At 39.8% G+C, this 21,406-nt stretch overlaps 1 protein-coding gene across 3 annotated transcripts in view; it reads left to right on the plus strand.

The window, feature by feature from the left end:
- Positions 1 to 1,480: 1,480 nt before the first annotated feature.
- The window catches only part of RHOH (ras homolog family member H), a 44,683-nt gene continuing 24,757 nt past the window's right edge, over positions 1,481 to 21,406 (plus strand). The window contains exons 1-2 of one of the 3 annotated variants that reach the window (XM_087434223.1): positions 7,534 to 7,796; positions 10,950 to 11,009. The gene's annotated coding sequence lies outside the window, so the exon portion shown is untranslated. Of the gene's footprint in view, positions 1,771 to 7,533; positions 7,797 to 10,949; positions 11,010 to 21,406 lie in introns of those variants that run through there. The other 2 variants (XM_087434224.1, XM_004418998.3) reach the window with 2 other exon arrangements.

Genomic DNA, 21,406 nt, shown 5'->3' on the forward strand with positions numbered 1-21,406 from the left:
AGGTGGTCAGCTCCTCTCTCTCCCAGGTACTGGCAGAAGAGGAAGCAGGCCTCCCACCAGTGAGGAGAAGACAAATGATCATTAAACCTAGGGATGTATGCGGATGTTAAGGATCATTAAACATTAAAATGGCTCTTGGATGCTTTAAAAAAACACCTTCCTCCCTCATCTTCTCACCAAGGACTTTCCTAACCACCCTACTTAAAAATGCACTCCACTCATGCTTCCTATCCCTCTTCCCGGCTTTATTTTCCTTTTCCGTAATTAGTGCACTGGAACCACTATGTCACTAAATGATCATGTTCATTGCTTATCTCTCCAGTAGATGTAAACTCACGAGAGCAGGCTACTTTATTTTTGTGGTTGTTATTGCTCACCGCTGTCTCCCTAGCGCCTAGCACAGTGCTCAATAAATGTTATAGCAAGTGTTCAATAAGTATTTGTTTAATGGGAAAGAAAAGGATAAATTCTCATCTGTCTTAAGGTGTTTGTAGTGTGGTGAGCAGGTGACTTCAGAAGGCATTTCTGAAGATTCTGTGATTGTCCAGATTATGCATAAGGACTAAAGTACCATTAACAACTTGATTTAAAAGTTTCTAGGGCCGGCCCCATGGCATAGCGGTTAAGTGCGCGCGCTCCGATGCTGGTGGCCTGGGGTTCGGATCCTGGGCGCACACCAACGCACCGCTCGTCAGGCCATGCTGTGGCGGCGTCCCATATAAAGTCGAGGAAGATGGGCATGGATGTTAGCCCAGGGCCAGTCTTCCTCAGCAAAAAAGGGAAGATTGGCATGGATGTTAGCTCAGGGCTGATCTTCCTCACACACACACACTAAATAAATAAATAAATAAAACTTTAAAAAAAAAAAAAAAGTTTCTAGACCCTTTTAAACTGTTGAGACAAAAACACATGCTGTTAGAATCCTATGCCTGATGCGTAAGCTTGTATGACTTTATTCAACCAGAATTTGGGCACTGGCAAAGCTTCTCTAATTCTGAGATTCAACAGTTATTATTTAAAGAGGGGGCAAGAATGGAGGGGAAAACCTCCAGAAGGCAAAAGTCCAAAACAGGAGTGGTTAATAACAGCCACCATGTATTGAGTGCCTACTATATTCCAAGGACTATACAGCTTTTGTACAAAACCCTTCCAAGTTAGATATTATTATACCTATTTTCCAGATGGGAAGATCAGGGCCTCATCCTTGCTAATAAGTAGAGCAAGGAATTGAATCTTGCTTTGTCTGAATTCAAATATATACTTCCCCCCAAATTTCAGTTTGCCTTTGGGCACAAGCTTCAACCTGCTCCCTCCAGAACTGTGCGGGAGATCTGTCATTCTGAAAAGATGGCAAGTTAGCACTCACTGGGCTCTGCCTTATAACTGAAACGTTTGCAACCCCCGCTCTCAGCAGGTGTGCTGAGTTGCAGTTACCCTGTGATGTTTGTGCCCAAACCGAAGATCCCTATCAGGACAACGGGTAAGATATGAATGCGAGAAGAAGCAGTGATGGTCTTCTTCATTTTTTTAAAGAAACCAGAATTTCTACATCGGAGTGAATGCTGTGCACTTTGCAGGAGTCCCCCGAGAGTTCGTGCATTTGACCCAAAGATGCTGCTCCTACATTGTGTTTCAAACTCCCCTTCTGGATTTGCTCTCAGAGCCCGAGGCACGTTCTTTTAAATTTCTTCATTGATAGCAAATCTTTGTCCTTTTCGGGTGGATTTATTTTTGGGAGACAGCCCTTTGGAGCTGCATCCGGTGAATAAGGTGGGTGACCAAGCCAGGTTATATTTTGAGTCGAAAACAAGTTGCGAATAGAACGCTGTGATACTGGTTTTCTCTTGTAGTTTATTAAACTGTCTCTGAAGGGTATTGTAAAAAGGTTCTAAGAGTGCTTTGACTAATGTCTGCACTGTTGGAAAAGTGCATCAGCTACTAAGGGGCTACTTTGAAGGGTAATGGTCATTTGACTACATCAGCTCTGCTCTGACGGTTAAAAAAAAAGTTGTACCATAACTTTAGAGCCACAGCTTGAATGATTACTTTGGATGCTATCATCTTCTGAACAAGACCCTGCATTGTTATGAATTATGGCTCTGCAATAAAAAGAACCAGGATGTAAATGTTTGCTAGATAAACACAGTTATACAGGGCAAACAGACCAGGATAAAAATGGCAGTTGAGAATCCTGAGAACCTAATATTCACTGAAACAAAAAGCAATATGTTACGTTACATTAAAACAGTTAAAGAGAAAATAGATGATGAGAATAACAGCAGGGGAAATGATGTTTTTATGGTTATGGCTATAAGAAGGAAGCTAGATGATTGAAATGATATTCTTATCCGGCTAGGGAAGCTGTTGTTTATAATGAATTAAAATGCATAAGGAGGAAATAATTCATGTGATTTCTAGCCTGTGGCATTTCTAAGATATTTTAATATTTAGAATTTTAAAGGGCATTTTATATGAATGTATTTTTACACTGGAAGTGATACATCAGAATTAAGCTCTTTCTCTTGCAAAGAGCAAACGTTTTACAATCCCCATCATGAAATCTCTCAATCAGAAGGAATGCATGTTTTTGGTTTAATACAGTTATTTATCACTCAGTGGGGAGCTGGGTAAGAATAATTACAGTGTGACTAATGCCCTGGGTTTGAAACTCAAAGCATTCATACAAGGCTTTAGTACATATTTCCCATCTTCAGAACCCACTGGCATATTTTATTTTATTAGGTGGCATGTCACAAATGAGGGTCTGTATAAACATTAAAAGCTACCCACTAAATCCATATCATTTCAGTTAATAAGCTAATAGTAAGAATAGGGAAGGCATCTTACTACCCAGGGTAGTAATAATTTAGTAAATGATTGATATGGCAAAGTTTCCAAGATTTACTGTTCATTACAATTGCCATTGTCATTAAGGGTTCTCTCTGGTATAAATGGCAGAGCACCTTTGCAATGAGCAAGAATACCACTTAAGCATAAGTTCAAGGTACGCTGACAGTTGTCATATTATTTAAAAATCCTCAATAAAAGAGGTGTTGTTCTTAGGAGACGGTTAAAGAGAAAATAAGCTGTTCTTCTGCCACATCAGAGGACATTTCAAATGAAGGTGTTTTTGGGGAAAGCTATCTTAACCTTTAGTGCATTGTGTTTGCCTGGAAATCTCAGAGGAGGGGCGCTCAGGAGACAGCAAATGGACCTGTGCACTCGGGGCTTGGCCTGCCTCTCCCTCCCTTCTGCGGCCCAGCTCTCTTGGTTGGGACAGCGGTGGTGTGAAGAGCCGGGGCACATGGATGGGGTGAATCTTTGTTCTGCTTTTCATAGGCCATGTAGTTTCATGCAAATCATTTAACCAGCTGAGGTTTCCTTGTCTGGAAAATATATTTAAAAATGTTTACCCCATAGGGCTATTGTGAGGATTAGATGAGAGAATCAAGGTATCATTCAGCAAACGGTTCTTGAGTGACTGACTATGCAGTGCCTGATATACGTCAGTGAGCAAGGCCAGACCCTGGGCCTCGAGGGCCTCTGACCTGGACATTACAGGGCATTACAGGACTGTTTGGTGAGGGCTCCAGCAGTGTGAACATAGGGTGCTGTGGGAGCTCATGAAAGGGCACCAAACCTGGCTTGCAGTGGGGGCCGGTGGTCCTCAAGGAAGGCTTCCCGGAATATGGCTTATAACAAGGGTCTGTTTCCTGCTAGGAACTCCATACCCATAGTTTCTTTCCTTCCTGCCACTCTGAATCCCCTGGGGTTTTTCTCCACTTTTATCCCAAGACTGGACTATATGTATGTGTATATATGTATATATATATGTATATATCATCAGAACTGACATACTGAGAGGTTTGGGTGTGTCTGTATGTGCATGTTTTTTGTTGTTGTTGTTTTTTTTGCTGAGGAAGATTAGCCCCGAGCCAACATCTGTTGCCAATCTTCCTCTTTTTGCTTGAGGAAGATTCGCCCTGAGCTAACATCTGTGCCAATCTTCCTCTATTTTGTATGTGGGTCGCCGCCACAGCATGGCCGCCGTTGACCAGTGTAGGTCTGCGTCCAGAAACTGAACCTGGGCCCCCAAAGCAGAGCATGCTGAATTTAACCACTAGGCCACTGGGCCGGCCCCTGTGTGCATGTTTTTTCAGTCATTTGCTTCCTCCCGTCACCACTACCCCTATCTGTTAAGAGAATGAAGTGCGGGGTAGGGGTGGGGGGAGGAAAGAGAGAAAGAGAGAGAGAGAGAGAGAAACAAAAAGAGAGATTTCCAGGAAAGGAAGAAAGTTCATAGCTGTCCCCAAACTCCCCTCACCCACCCCAAGAAAATCTCCTCTGAGATTAGACTACATGTGAAGATTAGAGGTGTATAAGAGGCAAGAGGAAAGATTGTTTCTCACTGTCAGGAGCAGGAGGAAGCACAAAGCCTGACTATATGAGAAGGTCTAAAACTACAATTATAGACACAGAGAGCAAGTCCATCAGAAGAGGAAAGGTGGTCAGCCAATCTTGCAGCCAGACATGGTGATGCCGTTCCCAACACCATCCACGACTGAGTGGGAGTACTTGGGCCTGAGGACCTGCCTCATCTATCCTGACCCTGGAGCACATATGCCCTTTTGTGGAGAAAATGTACAAGGCCTGAGGCCCTGAACTTATAAACCATGCTGTGGCGCCTCTTGCTTTGTTTCCTAACAGGCAGAGTCTCGTCTCATCTTCTCCTGGAGGTGGAGGGCGGCTTCCATGCAGGCAGCTGTCCTTGCCCGATCCTCTGCTCTCTCAAAGGGACACTGAGACGCTGAGAAAACCACTGGATCTCTTGCTGGAAGTACAACCAATTTTGAACTCTTCGCCGCCCCAAATCTTTTAGAACCTCAGATGAGAAAACTCTTTTATCCTGAATTTTCTGAAGCATGTCTGAAGCCGATCTTCATCTCTGCATTAAATTGGCGCATCAAAGCCGCGTCCTAGAACAGCACACACTGTATTAATCCCCCAGCACACCCTCCTTTACGTGTACCCTGGGGTTGCTTTTAGCCAACTCTTTGGTGAGATCAAATTAGCCTACATTGAGGAAAAATGTAATGAACCACCTTACAAAACTTGCCGCTGGCTGGGTTTAGTCTAAGGATGGTGTTTCACTTCAGTCATGATGTCGTCTCTGTGAGAATCTGGGTGCCAAGTTTCTCTTTAGTCTCAGCACCAAGAAGCCAGGAAGACCTCACCATCCTGAGCAATACACTCATTTTATTCAGCGGGCATTCAATGTTCTATGTGGTGGTGTTTGTTGCTTCATACTAGTTGCTTAAAAGCTTAAAACCACTTGGGATACATTTTCTTTGTCAACCTCCGTCCTGGTTTTAGCTTAATTTTTGTCTTCATTTCTCTTGGCCTCATCTTTTCATTTCTTGTTTTTAATTGGTTTTCTCTTGCTAAGGTGTATGTATCATTATAAGCTGCCCTAAATCTTTCGATGAACAAAACCAGAGGTAAATAAACAAAGTATCCACCAGCCATATGTTCTGCTTACCTAACAATATCATGATGGTGATCAGGCTTTCCACAGAGAATTTTCTCGAAGGAGATAATTTGTTCATCAGAGGGCTCAAGGATCTCACCTGACAGATTAAGTTCTTACTGCACTTTAATAAATTGACTGTTAGGTTCATGTAAGAGTCTCTTAAGGGCTTAGTAAATGTGTGCCCATCTCTGAGAATGCTCATCTTGCACTGTTTCTTCCTGGCATCACTACACACCAGATGTATTAATCCTCTTTCACTCCCTTGAACATGCCCAGCTCTTTCCCATTTCAGGGACTTTGCATATGCTATTGCCTCTGCATGGAATGTCCTTCCTCCTACTCTCCCCAGGCTCCTTGTCATTGGAGCAGCAGTGGCACATTAGAATGATCCGGGGAGTTTATATTGATGCCCAGGTCCCAACCCAGACAAGTTAAATCAGAATCTCTGGGATTGGGGCCTAGGTACTGGTATTTTTCAAAAGTTTCTCAGACGATTCTCATTCTCAGACGGGCTGAGAGTCCCGGTCTTAGATCTCAGCTTAAATGTCAGCTGTTCAAAGAGGCCCTCCTTGACCACTTCTGGGATGTAGATATTGTCTTGCTCTCTAGCTCAGCTTCTTCTCTGATTCTTTTGTAATAGTTACTACAATTTGTAATTATTGCATTTATTTGAATGCTTCTGTTTGTCTTCCCCTCACTAGGATGTAGGTGCTGCGAGGACAGGGAATATGTCTGTCTTGGTCTTTGTGCTTTTCTTCAGTGCCCAGTCTCAGGCACATAACAGGATTCTGAGTAGGCAATGATGAAGATGGCTCTCAAATGATGCATACTGGTCTGTGGGGCCTCCTGGAAGCCAGCCAAGGAATAATATGAGAGAATCCTTGTCAACGTTCAACGGCTATTTTAACTGGCAAAATGGTTACACACACTTTCCTTTTACCTGACTCTGGTGTCCCAGGATTTTTCGTGTGGGATTTGTAAATAGATCCTGACTCACAGAATCTCCTTTATGTCTGTGTCTTTCTCCTTCACTTGATTTTGACCATTATGAGTGAGAGATTCCATCTCGTTCATCTTTGTGCCCCCCTCTGCCCCCCCGGCACACAGCACTGGATCTTACACATAGTAGGAGCTTTATAAATGTTTGTTGAATGGAATTGACTTTATCTCTATGGCACGTAGGCAGTTTGACCAAGATTTCACTCTGGGCAGTAGCATTTACGATTATTCAGGGATTTGAGGTGTGGGGGGATTGTGACCACATCATGAAAGTTAAATTTGTTGGTTTAGGCAACTCAGCCATAATCTAAATATGGCCTCTACACCTGGATTGCGCCAAACGACAAAACAAGTAAATTTGTGTTTGGAGGCAAATAATGAAACTCTGAGGAGTCTGAAAACAACTCATAGTCACGAACCTCACAACACAGGTGCCGGTTCATAAGAGGGTGACTGCATGGCCAGGCTGTTTGAATTCCCGCTATGGCTGAGTCTGTTCTTTCTGAATTATTATTTGGTAGTTATTAATAAAGCGAAGCAAAGCAAACCACCCACCTACCATTTTCCCTCCATGGTTAGCATGCCCACCAAGCCGACACGTAAATTCTAAGGTGCTTTTTCCTAAGCTTAAATTAACCAAGACCCGTCAGTGGGGTAGACTTTTTTTCTTTTTTGTTTATTTCACTTCCTTAAGGAATCATCTTGGTTTTTAACTCTTCCTGTCCTCGGTTTTATGTAGGTGATTTGCTGGTGGGAAATGGGGGAGTGGCGGAGAGGGAAATGGTCCTGGGGGATTGATAAATTAAACACAAATCCAGCCATGTAGCAAAGGCCTTATTCTGCCTTTTATCTGGGGAAGTTTTCATATTATCATGGAGAGAAACGCACGTGCACACACATACACATCACTAAACCCACACAAATGAAACCCCTTCTTCGGAGAACCAGCTACAGGAAATTGACTTCTGCACAGGAACTTGCTAACCTCTTTTGTCACATTTGGATTGTTCCTGCTGCCCCAGTCACCACGCACACTCAACCCGACCATCTTGGGTTGAATTCTCTACCAGCCTGGTTCTTACATTTTTAGTTCTTCCAAGGTGAGCAGTTATATTCTTGCGGAAGAAGGAAAGGTTGACTTTAGAAGGAAATCACAGTAGTGAAAGGGCTTGGGCTGCTTTTGTTTTTACTTACCTGCACTGAACAAATTTGACTTCCGGAGTCAGTCATTTTGGTGTCAAGAAATTTCTTCGGCATTCTACAACAGGTAAGACTTTTGCTTCTTTAAAAATATTTCTTCAATGTCAAAAGAAATCTTTCTAATTTTATTTAGCTTTTACTCTAGGCTAAACATAGTAATTACCCTGTTCTACCTGTTGTGAAGTATGAAACCATGTTATGGGGGAAAGGGGAGTTGTTCTGATATCTAACTACCCCCCCGCCCCGTCCTAACAAGACGCATATAGTTTTTGAAACAGTAAAAATTATAATAGTTGGCTTTTTGGTTTGCCAGGTATTTTCCTAGAGAATTCACATGCTTGTGATTGACTATGACTGAGCTCAAATGTTTGGGTAGTTTATAAATATCACCCTATATTTGATGAAGAAAATCTAAAGATCCTCTGAGATGTGCAAATATGAGCTTTAAAATTTTCTAATTCAGAAAAGAAACAGAACCAAAATCCAAATGATATAGATTCGGGTCAGAATTCCCAGCTTATTTGTTTCACCTATTGCCAATGCTTAAGTCCTCTTTCTAAAAGTGGTATATTATGTATAAGTATATATGTTTACGTTAAATTAAATTTAGTATCTGTGGTGGTTTGATTTGGAGACATGCCGTGAGTTACCAATCAGTAGCCTGGGTTGTACCTAAATAAAGTTTGGGAAATCACTGGTTTTATGGTCTTTACTAAATTAAAGCTGCCATTGAAATATTCAAGCAAGCAACCAGTAGTCAGGATAACTTAATTGGTTCTAAGCTGGTGCTGTGGAGGGTATAAGAGAAATACAAAGAATTCTCTACTTTGAGGGACCTTATAATCTAGTAATCGTGGTAAGAACTAAAATTTATGAAGCAATGCAAAATGGGAATTAAGTGATGAATGGAGTGGCATAGGCTGTAAGAGTTACAGGAATTCCAAGAAGGGGACTTGAGGGTAAGCCAGAGTAGCCTAGAAGATGTGGGCCTTGGAAAGATATCAGATTTGAGTAGATAGAGAAGGGAAAGGTTATTTTACTCTGAGATGACTGTGTGGGCAAAGGCACAAAGGTGAGACTGACTGGGAGGTGACCAGCCCAGTTGGGGAGAAAAGAAGAAAGTTTGTTTTACACATTGGCAGGAAATAAGCTAGGAAGATTAGGGTGTAGACAGGTTATAGAGGACCTTGAGAGGCAGCTGAGGAGAACAGACTCCATTCAGTAGTTTTCATGTCTTCTTCTGCCCTTAGGCTCCTCTTTCTCAGCTTTACAGCTATAACAGAATTCCATGTGAGAAGGGGCCTGGAGACCCTTGCCTCTTCATCCTTGGGCTACTTTACCTCCACGTCTGTGACCCTCTACTTGTCCTCTACTGTCTTCGCTTAGTACACCATTTATGCAGAGAAAGGTTTGTGTGGCTGGGGGTACCTGTTAAGACCTCCATTTCTGGTTACTACATTTTAAGGAGACCCTTCAACCAGCTGGTAATTAAAGTGACCTTCCTCTTGGGAGGACTAGTTGGTTGACCAATTACAAGCAAGTCTCCATTCTTTAAAACCTGTCCAAAAATTCCATGAAATATGTCTTACTTCCTTTGCGTGTCTAAATGAGAAGTTAGGGATTTGCTGCTGCTCTTTTCCTAATGATCCGGAGCACTTTCTTTTCTGGATTGTGATATATCTGCATCCATATAATAACAAAAATACAGTACGGTGAATAAGAATCCAGACTTTGGAGCCAGATTGCCTTGTGTTGAATCCTGGTGCTATCACTTCTGAGCTGTGGGAACCTCAGACACATTACTTCTTCAATCCTCAGATTTAAAAAAAATAATCTGTAAAGTAGGTCTAAAAATCACTGAAAATACCTACTTCAGAGGGTGGTTTAGGGATAAAATGAGATAAAAATATGTAAAGCATTTAGCCTAGTGCCTGGCATAAAATAAACTCTCAATAAATGTAGCTATTATGAATCTTATTAAGGCTGGGGACACTAGAATGAAGATGGTATGGTCCCTGGTTTGGGAACAAGATATCTGTCAAGTAACTTTTTTAATGCCAATATTCCTTTCAAAGGAAAGTGGAGGTGACAGGTAGAGGCTGGGAATTAATATTTTTTGAGCACCAAGTATGGACTAGGCACAGGGTTGGATGTTTTATAGTGATAATACATATGAAAAAAGGAAAACAAGCTTAGAAACTGATTTTTAAAGCATTTCCAAATCAGGTTCTCAGGCTTATGACATCTCTCAGAGTAACTGCTTTGTTATTTGTGGCCTTCTGTGGCTGACGCTCTCTGAATGCTTTGAGTGGAATTATAGAGTGCTTGGAATTAGAGGTGAGAGGATAACTCTTCTTTCTTGGCCAGCATAAATTAAGTTATTTAATTTTATGATATATTTTAATTTTAGTGCTAGCAACGCACAGCTAAAAAATCCATTTCTATTCAGGAGTTGGAACCATTTTGACAATGAGTGCTCAAAGTGTTTATTTGGGTTCTGGATGCTTGGGTCTGGGTGAAAGCCAAGATTAAAAAACATCCTGCTGTCCCATTCCACTTTCCAGATTAGAGATTCTTTTGGTTTAGTAAGCCCCCTTTAAAAAATGCAAATACGGACAGTATGTTCATTATGCAGGGGATTTTCAATCATATGTGCAGATTACTTTTTTCAAGTAGTAATATTGTTTTTCTTGCTAGAGCCCCACTAATATCATAAGGGAGGAAATTTTAGGGCTTTGTGTATGGAAAGAGGGAGACACAAATCAGGATGGGGTGCCAAAGTGGAGCATGCTGGAAGGCAGCATGACAGTGTTGGGTGCTGGGGTGGGCAGTGAGAGCAAGGAGGGGTGTCAGAGATGGAAAGGGTGAATAGAGGGAGGTGGGAGAGTGCCAGAAACAAAGGATCCTCCTCTGTTGCTCTTTAGTCATTGACTCTAGCAGCTGCTTGAAGGCCCTGAGTAACTTCTTGATGCCTTGCATAAGAAGTTGTCGTACTGTTCCCCGGATGTGGGCCATGGTTCACAGATGATTTGTTTTGTCTGTTTCCGGCCTGGAAATGTAGTTCCTAAAGCTGGCTGGACATCAAAACCACTAGGGGAGCTTTTCAAAAATAGCGATTCTCACGTATCGCACCCCAGCCCTAGAGTGAGCTCCAGGAATCTGTGTGATAACAAAAGCAAACCCTTTTCCCCCAAGTGACTTGGAGGCAATTATTCTACAGGTGAGCATTTGGGAGCTGTTAAGCCAGAACTCTCCTACCAAGACCCCAAGCACTGAGATGGTAAGTTGAATAAGTGCTGAAATGAGGCAAAATGATCTTCTCTCTATCGTGATTAATATCTTCATACAAAAGTATTTTGTTTTGAGTTTATTTCTTAGGAGAATTCCTGGGAATTTTTGTCAACTATATTTACATTTTAATGTGCAAATGTAGGGTGTCACTTTAAAAGTTCTAAAATGCTATATACATGTAGAGGCTATTCATTATTACTCAGGGAAAGCCCAAAGAAGGGAATTTTCTTTCAAGGGAGAAAGCACCAATTCACTCTCCCATTTCTCTTTTCCAGTAAAACGAAATACTAGTGAATTACTTTTGGAGGGCGGTTGCAAAGCATTACGGAATGCTCAATTGCTTCTTAGAACATAAGTTGGAGCCTTCTTATCTCTACACTTAATTTCTTGTAAAATTGAAGTCAGCAGTGACCTCTTCCGCATTTCGTAGAAAAGAAAACCAAGGAAGAGAGTGGTTAAGTAAGATGAAATATGGTTCTTATCACATTTGCCATGAGAATTGTGTATAGTCGTCCATTTGGTCATTGTTTGAGTATATGATTGATTGAGTAGTTTTTATAGGTGACCCTATGGAAAAACACTAGTAAAATGAATGCATGAAGAGAGTATTGTCCAAGTTGGGGGAGGCTGGGCAGAATTAATTGACCCAGATAGAGCTCCTGCTCTATCTTTTTTTTCTTATATAATGTTTTATTCATTACATATTTGCATAACCTGCTAACCTAAAAGCATGGTTATTGTTTGTGGCACAGATGGGAATGAGGTGAATTTTCAATGGCTTCAATGAAAACAAAAAGAAAAAAGACATGCCCTTATAAAATATCAAGTGAGATATTTGCAGTGGTGTGTGGGAGCCTGCCTGTATCTGCTTGCAAGAGCTGCCTGTAATATTTCCAGAAATTTTGCAAGCCACTCATTAAACACAACCACCATTGAAAATTAAATTGTATAACTCACAGTTAAATGTTGTATTAAAAAATAAAGATGATAAATACTCAAAATTCATTACCTCCTAATTATTATTATTATTATTTATTTATTTATTTTAATTTTTTGTTTATTGCAGTAACATTGGTTTATAACATTGTAAAAATTTCAGGTGTACATCATTGTACTTCTATTTCTGCATAGATTACATCATGTTCACCACCAAAATACTAATTACAACCCATCACCACACACATGTACCAAATTATCCCTTTCACCCTCCTCCCTCCCCCCTTCCCCTCTGGTAACCACCAATCCAATCTCTGTCCCTATGTGTTTGTTTATTGTTGTTACTATCTACTACTTAATGAAGGAAATCATACGGTATTTGACCTTCTCCCTCTGACTTATTTCACTTTGCATTATACCCTCAATGTCCATCCATGTTGTCACAAATGCCTGGATTTCATCATTTCTTATGGCTGAGTAGTATTCCATTGTGTATATATACCACAGCTTCTTTATCCATTCGTCCCTTGATAGGCTTAGCAACATCTTTTCAAACACCACATCTGACCGGGCAAGAGAAACAATAGAAAAAATAAACAAATGGGACTACATCAAACTAAAAAGCTTCTGCACAGCAAAGGAAACCATCAACAAAACGAAAAGACAACCTAACAATTGGGAGAAGATATTTGCAAACCTTACCTCCTAATTATTTACTACATTTTACTATTACCTATGCTCTTGAAGTTATTTATTTCAATTTATCTGTATGATAGAAATATTATATGATGGTGAGCTACTGAACGTCTCTTTCTAACTCTGCTTTCAGTGACGTCATGTTTGTAGCTTGAAACTGGCCATAGTGTGAGTATTTACACCATGGAAATTGGCAAATACTATAAATCAGGCTCCTCACGTGTTTTTTTGAGGAGAGCCTGTTAAACAGTTACCAGCATACCACCTAGGAACTGTGTAAAATACAAATATGGCAACTTGGCAATCTGTATTAAGAGCCATTAAAATACTCTCACACTTTGATCCATTAGTTCTATCCTTGGTAATTTATTCTAAATAAACAGTACAAAGAAGGAAAAAATAACATGCATGAACACATTCACTGTATTATCATTTAGAACAGCAAAATCTGAAAATAACCTAAATATGCAGGAACATTTTGTAGTCTAATGGTAATGGTTATAGTAGTTATGAAAATATATTTGATATGATGTTAAATTACAAAAACAGGATTAAAAATTTCACTTGTATTCAGATTTTGTTATGAATGAAGATTAAATGTCAGCATAAGAAAAATGAAAGCATTTGGTGTGATAGAATGGTGAAAGAGTAGGATTTTGTTCTGACTTCATTTATTGTACTAGTGGTGCATGTGCATTTAAAAAATGTGGAGAAAGCCTGTAAGTAAGTGATCTTAAGTAGTTTTAATACTTAAGGGGAAGGTTATGAGGAGTTTTGTGGACCAGATGAGGTTTGCCTTTGACGTGCAGATGTGTACTGTGAATCCCTGGGCAGAGTATTCCAAAGGGAGTTGGGATCCAGGCAGTCTGGACTGGTGGATGCTAAGGGGATTTCTTTAGGGCAGCTCAGGAAGGAGGCAGAAGAGGCTGGCTGGGTACAGAGGCCTTGCTAATGTAGGTAAACTGCAGAAGCTGAGAAATAGCCCGGAGAAAAGCTACTGGCAAAGGCCAGAGAGAAGAAAGAATATGTCTTAGGAAGAGACAGGGAGATGCTGATCTCAGAGATGAGCAAGATGGATGTGAAAATAGTTCCATTTAGATCCGAAAACAATAGGGCTCAAACCAGAGAGAAAATGGTTCTTCTAAATCATGAGTTCTTGAATTCTAGTGCCTTTAAGAGTCACCTGGACAGATGGAGGACATGGTAACAAATGCAGCTTCCTAGGTTCTACCTCCATGGATTCTGATCCAGTTGGTCTGGGGGTTGGCAGGAATAACAAGTCCTCCCACCCCATAAAGATTCTGATACAAATGGTCTGCAGATCACATTTGGAGAAACGCTAATGGATTAAAGGTAATAGTTTGGGCTGGCCCAGGGAATGTATGTCTGTGTGTGTGTGTGTGTGTGTGTGCGCGCGCACGCGTGCGTGTGTTGGGGGTGAGGCTGTTACCTTGAAGCTTGGGATCTAAGGGCTTATGATGTAAAAGGGATGTGACAGCAGAGAAATCCCAGAAGGGACAAATTATTCTATTGTATCTATAGAAACAAACTAAAAACATGAGGCTGTACTTACGATCCTTAAAGGAACATAGTTTGTACCACCAAATTTCCTTCCACAGTTAAACAACTTTTGTCAGGCACTTGGGCCAACTGAAAGCACCGTGAACAAGGGAACTACAAGGGAGTAGCACAGAGAGAAGTGGTCATGGGGAGAGTCTAGGAACCACAAACATTCTATTTCAAACCATTGGGAGGTGGTAATTAAGAATAAACGTGAGTAAAATATGTGATGCTATGTCCAGGAAACATTTTGGGCCTTAGTGTATGATAAGATTACTTTAAAGAAGGAAAGAAAGTCTAATTTTTGATGAAATATAGTACTTTTTAGCACTCAAAATAGCAATAACAATTAGACATATGCCATAAGAACAATGTATCACAAAAGAAGCATATCGAAAGTAAATGACATCGCTGTAACAGCAGCCATGGTACGAAATTATCTTCTTCACCTGGCTTTAGAAGAACTTTAGTGATTGTAATAAGCTCTCAAATAGCCTTTAATATCCTGGGTTCTGGGGCTGGCCCGGTGGCACAAGCGGTTAAGTGCGCCCGCTCCGCTGCGGGGGCCCGGGGTTTGCCGGTTCGGATCCCAGGCACACAGCAATGCACTGCTTGGCAAGCCATGCTGTGGCGGCGTCCCATATAAAGTGGAGGAAGATGGGCATGGATGTTAGCCCAGGGCCGGTCTTCCTCAGCAAAAAAAAAAAAAAGAAGAGGATCGGCAGATGTTAGCACAGGGCTGATCTCCTCACAAAAAAACAAAACAAACGAACAAAACAAAAAAAATATCCTGGGTTCTTCCAACTTTACACTGAGGATGATTCTTTACCTTGGAAAAAGTTTTCACATTCCCTGTCATCAGGATCACTAGTCTCTTGGGACATGCATGATAAATCAAGGGCCAATCAACAACCCTTCTTAGCACTGGAGGCACAACGCAGGGTCTGTTGGATGTGTAAGGGTCTGACACCTGAAGTCAGACCTCTTCCATAAGCACCTGCTGACTGTCCTGTTCCCCACTTAACAGGGTTTTTCGTGGACTGATTGGCTTACACTTTACAGCAGGGTTTCCTAATCACTTTTTTGCTTACAAATTCCTTTGAGAATCTGATGAGAACCAAAGACCTTCTTGAGATAAAAGAACATATACAGGAACGTGCACATTTGCCATACAATTTTAGGGAATTTAGGGACCCTCTTAAACCCATCCATGGACTCCCAGTAGTCCAGAGGCCTCAGGTGAAGAATTCTGCCTCAGAGGCTGTCAATACAGCAGGGGGGCCTTGCAGAGGTTGAGAAAGTTCTGATTATTGCTGATGTAGACTTCAGCTGCTAAGGAGAAATGCTGACTCTCCAGTTGGTGGCTAAAATTAGGACAAGATGGCAGATGTGTGTGTGGTTTTATAGCACTGGATCCTTAAGCTGAGTAAACACGTGGGGCTAGAGTTCGTTCTTTTCAGAGTATATATGACTCATTCTAATTCCTTAATTCTGAATTCTCTTATGTGAAGCCAGGGTGAGTTCTCATGTGGGAAAGGAGTCTCTCAAAATTCTGCTTTATTTGCTGTCATGTCTTGTTTACTGTCACGTGGTACCTTGGATGGCACAAGAAATGCAGGCAGGTTGAAAGTACTGGTCTGGCCAACCCCTGAGTCTAGTTAGTGGTGTGGGGCCAGCTGACACCCCTCAGCAAGTACTGGATACCTAGCCAGGCTGCTTTTAGAGGCAAAAGGCATTAGCCAGTGTGTAAGGTGCTTTCTTCTGAGTGTAAAATGTAATTTTTCCTATCTGAAGCTGAACATCTGTTTGGGCCCTGATGGCTTTGGAGACAGTCCTTTTCTTGTGTAGCCTTTAGATCACGGAAGCCCACTTGGCTGTCTTCCACTAGCGGTTATCTGGCTTGCAGTTTGGGGAACTGGGTGTTTTTGGCTGAAAGCTCATGCCTTTGTTAATCTCTTTTCCACTTGGACTGTGATAGGGGCTCAGGCAGGGTGTGGAGATTTACCCCAAACCTATCTGTTTAAATTAGCCAACTCTGTTGGAAGTGATAAGACCATGTTATCATGTCGTGGTCATAAAGTGGGGAGATACAGAATCGGGAATGGAAATGCACCCCGTCTTCAACCCTCTAGAGAAAAAGTATGTGCAACTGCTAAATAAATTGTGAAATATGCATCAGGCTTCTCTTGGTCTGGCATAGTGTAAGAACTATAAATCTTTCTTTGAGATAGAAAAGGAACATCTATAACAAATATATTCAAGTAATTGATGCACCTCAACTTCTACAACCATTTAAATTATTGTGCATCCATGACTAGGCCTGCTTCCAACTTCAATTCAAAGTATTCAATGTATTTTTCAATGTATTCAATGTATTTTAATACATTCAATGCATTTTAATAATTATAATGCGTCATAGAATCTTCACTTGTGGCCCACAAAGCAGAAATATTTCAAGTATGCCAAAGGGCAGTAGCAAACTCTCTACCCCTCTTGTCTCCTGGAGATTGCTTCCCTTGCTTTGTGACTACACCTGGCAACCTAGTTGCTGATGAAAGGAATTGACTGGCATGCATCTCTTCCTTGGTGCTTTTCCTGTCTTTCAGAGGATCCTTTCTTTTGAACAGGATCTCTACTTTTCCTTTGTTTTCCCCACTGCTGTCCAGCTGTCACCTTCTGCAGCACATCTACATACATATACCTCATCACGAACCTTTTTCTCAGTTGCTCCACAAAATTCTGTCTCTGTTCCAATTGTGAGCTGAAAGCAATCTCAACCATGATTGAGAAGTGTAAGAATGCCTGTGATTATTCCTTCTAACAAGGAAAAAGAAAGCCATATGTTTGGATTCAGATTTAAATGATGTAAAACTACTGCCACCAACTACAAAAACTCTTAAAAGGTCTAGAAATCCCCTTCAGCATCTATTTTTGTGGATAAAACTCAATTTTCGTCAAGCTCCAATATCTTTGGGCAGAACTTGCTGAAATTTATATTGATAGTCTCTCTCTCTTCCTCTGGTTGTGATAAAGGAGTAGAAGGAGATGTTGGACGTATATACAGGAAATAGGAGGGGAACAGGAAGAGAAAACTTACATATTGACAGGACCACAATTTCCTACATCTGCTAAATTTTGTCAGTATATTCCTATACACAGACTATCTGGTAATATCAGAGAAATATCTGTAATAATCTTGACTTTAAAAATAATAATACATGTACATTGTAGCAAATGTGGCATATGCCTTTTAACTTAAATATACATGTATACATTTTATTTATAAGCATTTAAGTTTTTATGTATTAAAAATGCTATCATTCTGGTACTTTCCCTCCAAATCTATAGAAAGAAGCTTAAAGTAAACATTGCTTCCTAATGTAATAGAAATACAGCTAATGCTTAAAAGGATCACTTGATTTAATGAAGGACTTTTCTGAGTCCTATAGCTATCTTTTCTTTCTTTTCATCCTCTACATCTCAGGAAAAGCAATTTCAAAATGTAGATTGTGGCAACGTTTATATTAAATTCTAGAGCCGTGAAAATACATGGACAATTTTTGCATGGTGGCAGAGGAGTTGTATGTAAAACTTGGATCAAAAGTTCAAAACCCAAACCAATAGTTTTGGATTTCCCCAAGGGCTACCCATTTGACATGTCATCCGGGAAAGACCCAGCACACACATATGGAAGGAAAAAGAAAAAGTTCCTCTTCCACTAGGGGCTAGGCTTTTGTGGGTTTCAGTTTTAAAACTAGATTGTGCAATTGTACTCATGAAAAAAAAAATCGCCAGCATTTTCAGCCTAAGTTCATGTTCACTTTTTTTCCTGACCTGTGACTAGCCAACCTTGTGAAGTTATATTATCTTCAAACTGCCTCTAATTTACTGGTCCTTTCTTTAAAGGGCTGAAAATCATCCTAAAATTTTAAATTTTTCCTACATTCATTCACGCTATTTGGAGTTCAAATGTTAGTGCTTCTTCCTTTATATATTTAGTCACAACTGATTTTATTTCTCAACAGGTATGTAGCTCATTATTTTATCTACCAATTATAATTACTTTTCATTTCTTTGCTAGTTTTGAGAGTACTTTAAAATTCTTAAATACTAGATCTTTAACAAACTAATTACTAGGGTAAAATACAGGATAAATAACAAAAATTCAGTTGCCTTCACCGTCTTTTAGACTTTGATCAGGAACTTTTAAATTATTATCCAATTTTTATTTTTCCTATAAAATATTGGCCAAAGTACAATTTATAAACAATATCACAGTCAGGGAGAAGAGTTGAATGATCCCTTTTTCTCACCACTTAATATGCTCTGTTCTAAATTATTATTTTGAATTATTTTAGATGGCTTTAGAAAGATCTCTTTTTAGAAAAATTCCAAGTAACTGGGCAGAATGAATGAATAAAGCCTTAAAATCTTCATAGCTTTTGACCACTTCTTAGAATTATTCCTAAGAAAACAAAAGAGGTGTCTTATTATAAAAGCAAAGCTTTTCAACACGATTTTTTTTTATAATAGAGAAACCTAAAAGCCACCTAAAATGTCCAAGAGAAATGTATGATTAAAGAAATTATACTTCACTTATTAAACATTCATTAAAATATTTTTTGAAGAATGTTTAATGGCTAGTGAAAAAAATCAGAGTATAAAACTATCTATTTTTGTTTAAAAAGTATAAAAATTATATATTTTTGTACATGAATTAAGAATATAAAGGTAGATAAACCAATATGTTATAATTTATCATCTAGTAAATGATAAGATTACATAAGATTTTTAAATGATTTTAATTTTTTCCTGTATTTCCTATAATTAACATATACTATTTTTATAATAAAAAAGACCAAAAACCTTTATATAAAAAGAAAGTCAATTTATGGTGTGAGGTTAATAATGAAACTAGTAAAATGATTTTGACATGAGAATTATTTTGACATATTGAAGGAAAACTAATGCTTTGAAAGCCTTTAACCTATAATTAAATTTTATCTTTTAAGATTTAGAGGATATTTAGATTTTATCTTGAACCTTAATAAGCCATAGAAAATCACTTTTAATGAGATATGTTGGAGTTATTAAATAGGTTTATGAGTGAGTGGTTTATGTTTTTAAAATAAGGGAGAATTAGCTTTAGCTAGGATCAGAATTTAAGTAAAATATAAAATATTCAAGTGATGAATATAGATTATTTTTAAATTTTTAACATGTGCAAAGATTCCCAAAGGATTCTTTTAAAAGCATGTATATTTCCTATAAAGTAGGAAAATTATCTTGTAGACTTTCGTGGCCATTTTTCTACATAATAATATCAAATATCTAAAAGTTTGTTAGTTTCAAATGCCAAATATTAGTTGGAATATTTTAAAATTATTTGAAAATTGATTAGTTTAGAGAAGGAGAGAGTTTTCCTTTTAAGCGTGAGTGAAATCTCGTTTGATTTGTATAATATTACTGATTACATTTTTTGTTTGTTTTTGTGCATGCTTCTCTCTGGCTTTGGTTTAACAATAACTCATGATCACGTTAGACAGTTATTGTTCATGAGACAGATATCGTATCAGTTAGCAATGCTTTCAGCTGTAAGTTATACAATACCTAACAGTAACTTGAAAAAATTCAGATTCATTTCTCGCACATAACGAGAAGTCTGGAGGTCTGGGTTTCTATTACTAGTTCAGTGGCTCACTGATACTGTGTCTGCAATTCTCTTGTCTTTTATCATGGTTGCAAGATGGTTGCTGCAGCTTCGAGCCTTGTGCCTCCATTGAGAGGTGTAGAGTTGGGTGGAGGTGGAAAGGAGGCTCACTTGGCAGTGGCTGTCGCTTTTTCTAGGAAAACAAGAGTTTTCCCAGAGACCTTCCATCTTCTGTGTCTTTGCTAGACCTGAGTTACATGACCACCCCAGCTTCGAGGAGGGTGGGGAAACAGGAAATAGAGTGGTATAATTGCCTTAGACCATGCATTCTTAATGAAGAGGGAGGGCAAAGAGTGTGGTGGGAGTGGGGGTGTGGGTGGGGGATGGGGTAAGGGTGCATGGGGTGGTGCTGTTATCATCCCTAAGTGGGAGAATATTGTTTTTTGGTGGGGAAGAGAGGCAGAAAAAAAATCTTACTCTTCTTATGTATAAAGCACAGATATACATACAATACATAAACGGATATATCATATATCTATGGTATTAAAATTTCATGGGTGGAGTGATTAGGAAAAAAGTGTCTAAAAATGCTATTAGGGGGCCGGCCCCGTGGCTTAGTGGTTAAGTGTGCGCGCTCCACTGCTGGCGACCCGGGTTCGGATCCCGGGCTCGCACTGACGCACTGCTTCTCCGGCCATGCTGAGGCCGCGTCCCACGTACAGCAACTAGAAGGACGTGCAGCTATGACACACAACTATCTACTGGGGCTTTGGGGGGAAAAAATAAAAAAAAAAAATCTTTAAAAAAAAAAAATGCTATTAGGGGGGTGATAATGAAAAAAGATTGAGAAATAGTTGTCTAGACCAAGCTTGAGCCGTTGCCAGAGTCTTTGCATATTGTCTCACAAATAAAATTGGATTCTGTTACTGATGACAAAGAGAGTCATGGATGTTGAGCAGAAAACTAATGATGCCCGCCACAGATAATGTCATAAATTAACTTAGGAACAACTTACACTATCTTGTAATTGGTGATCTTCTCTCACTGGACTGTGAACTTCTTAAAAGTAGGCACTGTATCCTATTCATCTTTGTATATTAGTACACTAGGCCCTCAATATATATATTGTGTAGGTTGAATGGAACAAAGAACATTTTACCTCATATATGTTTTACAGCTGGACCAATTACCCCCAACGTTACTTTGAACATATTTCCCTACCCAAAAACCTTCAGTGGCTTCCAATTCCTTACGGGATCAAGGTCCAACTTCCCATTCTCATTTCCTAGCACTTCCCCCATATAGTCTGGGGTCCAGGCACACTGATCTACTTGGTCCCTAAACACGTCTTTGGTTTCAGTCCTCTGTGCTTTTGCCCATGCAATTCCCTCTCTTGTTACCCTTCAAACTCCTTTCCCCTTGAGACTCTATTCAAAGTACTTCCTCTGGGACCCCTTAGGCATTTCCACTTGCCTAGAAAACCTCTTCCTTCCTCTAGAACCTTTTCAAATCCTTCCCTTCACAGCCTAGTTTAAGTCCTGCTT

Source organism: Ceratotherium simum, chromosome 8 (genome assembly GCF_057802395.1).
Source record: "Ceratotherium simum simum isolate JZ-2026a chromosome 8, ASM5780239v1, whole genome shotgun sequence".
Lineage (NCBI taxonomy): Eukaryota > Metazoa > Chordata > Mammalia > Perissodactyla > Rhinocerotidae > Ceratotherium > Ceratotherium simum.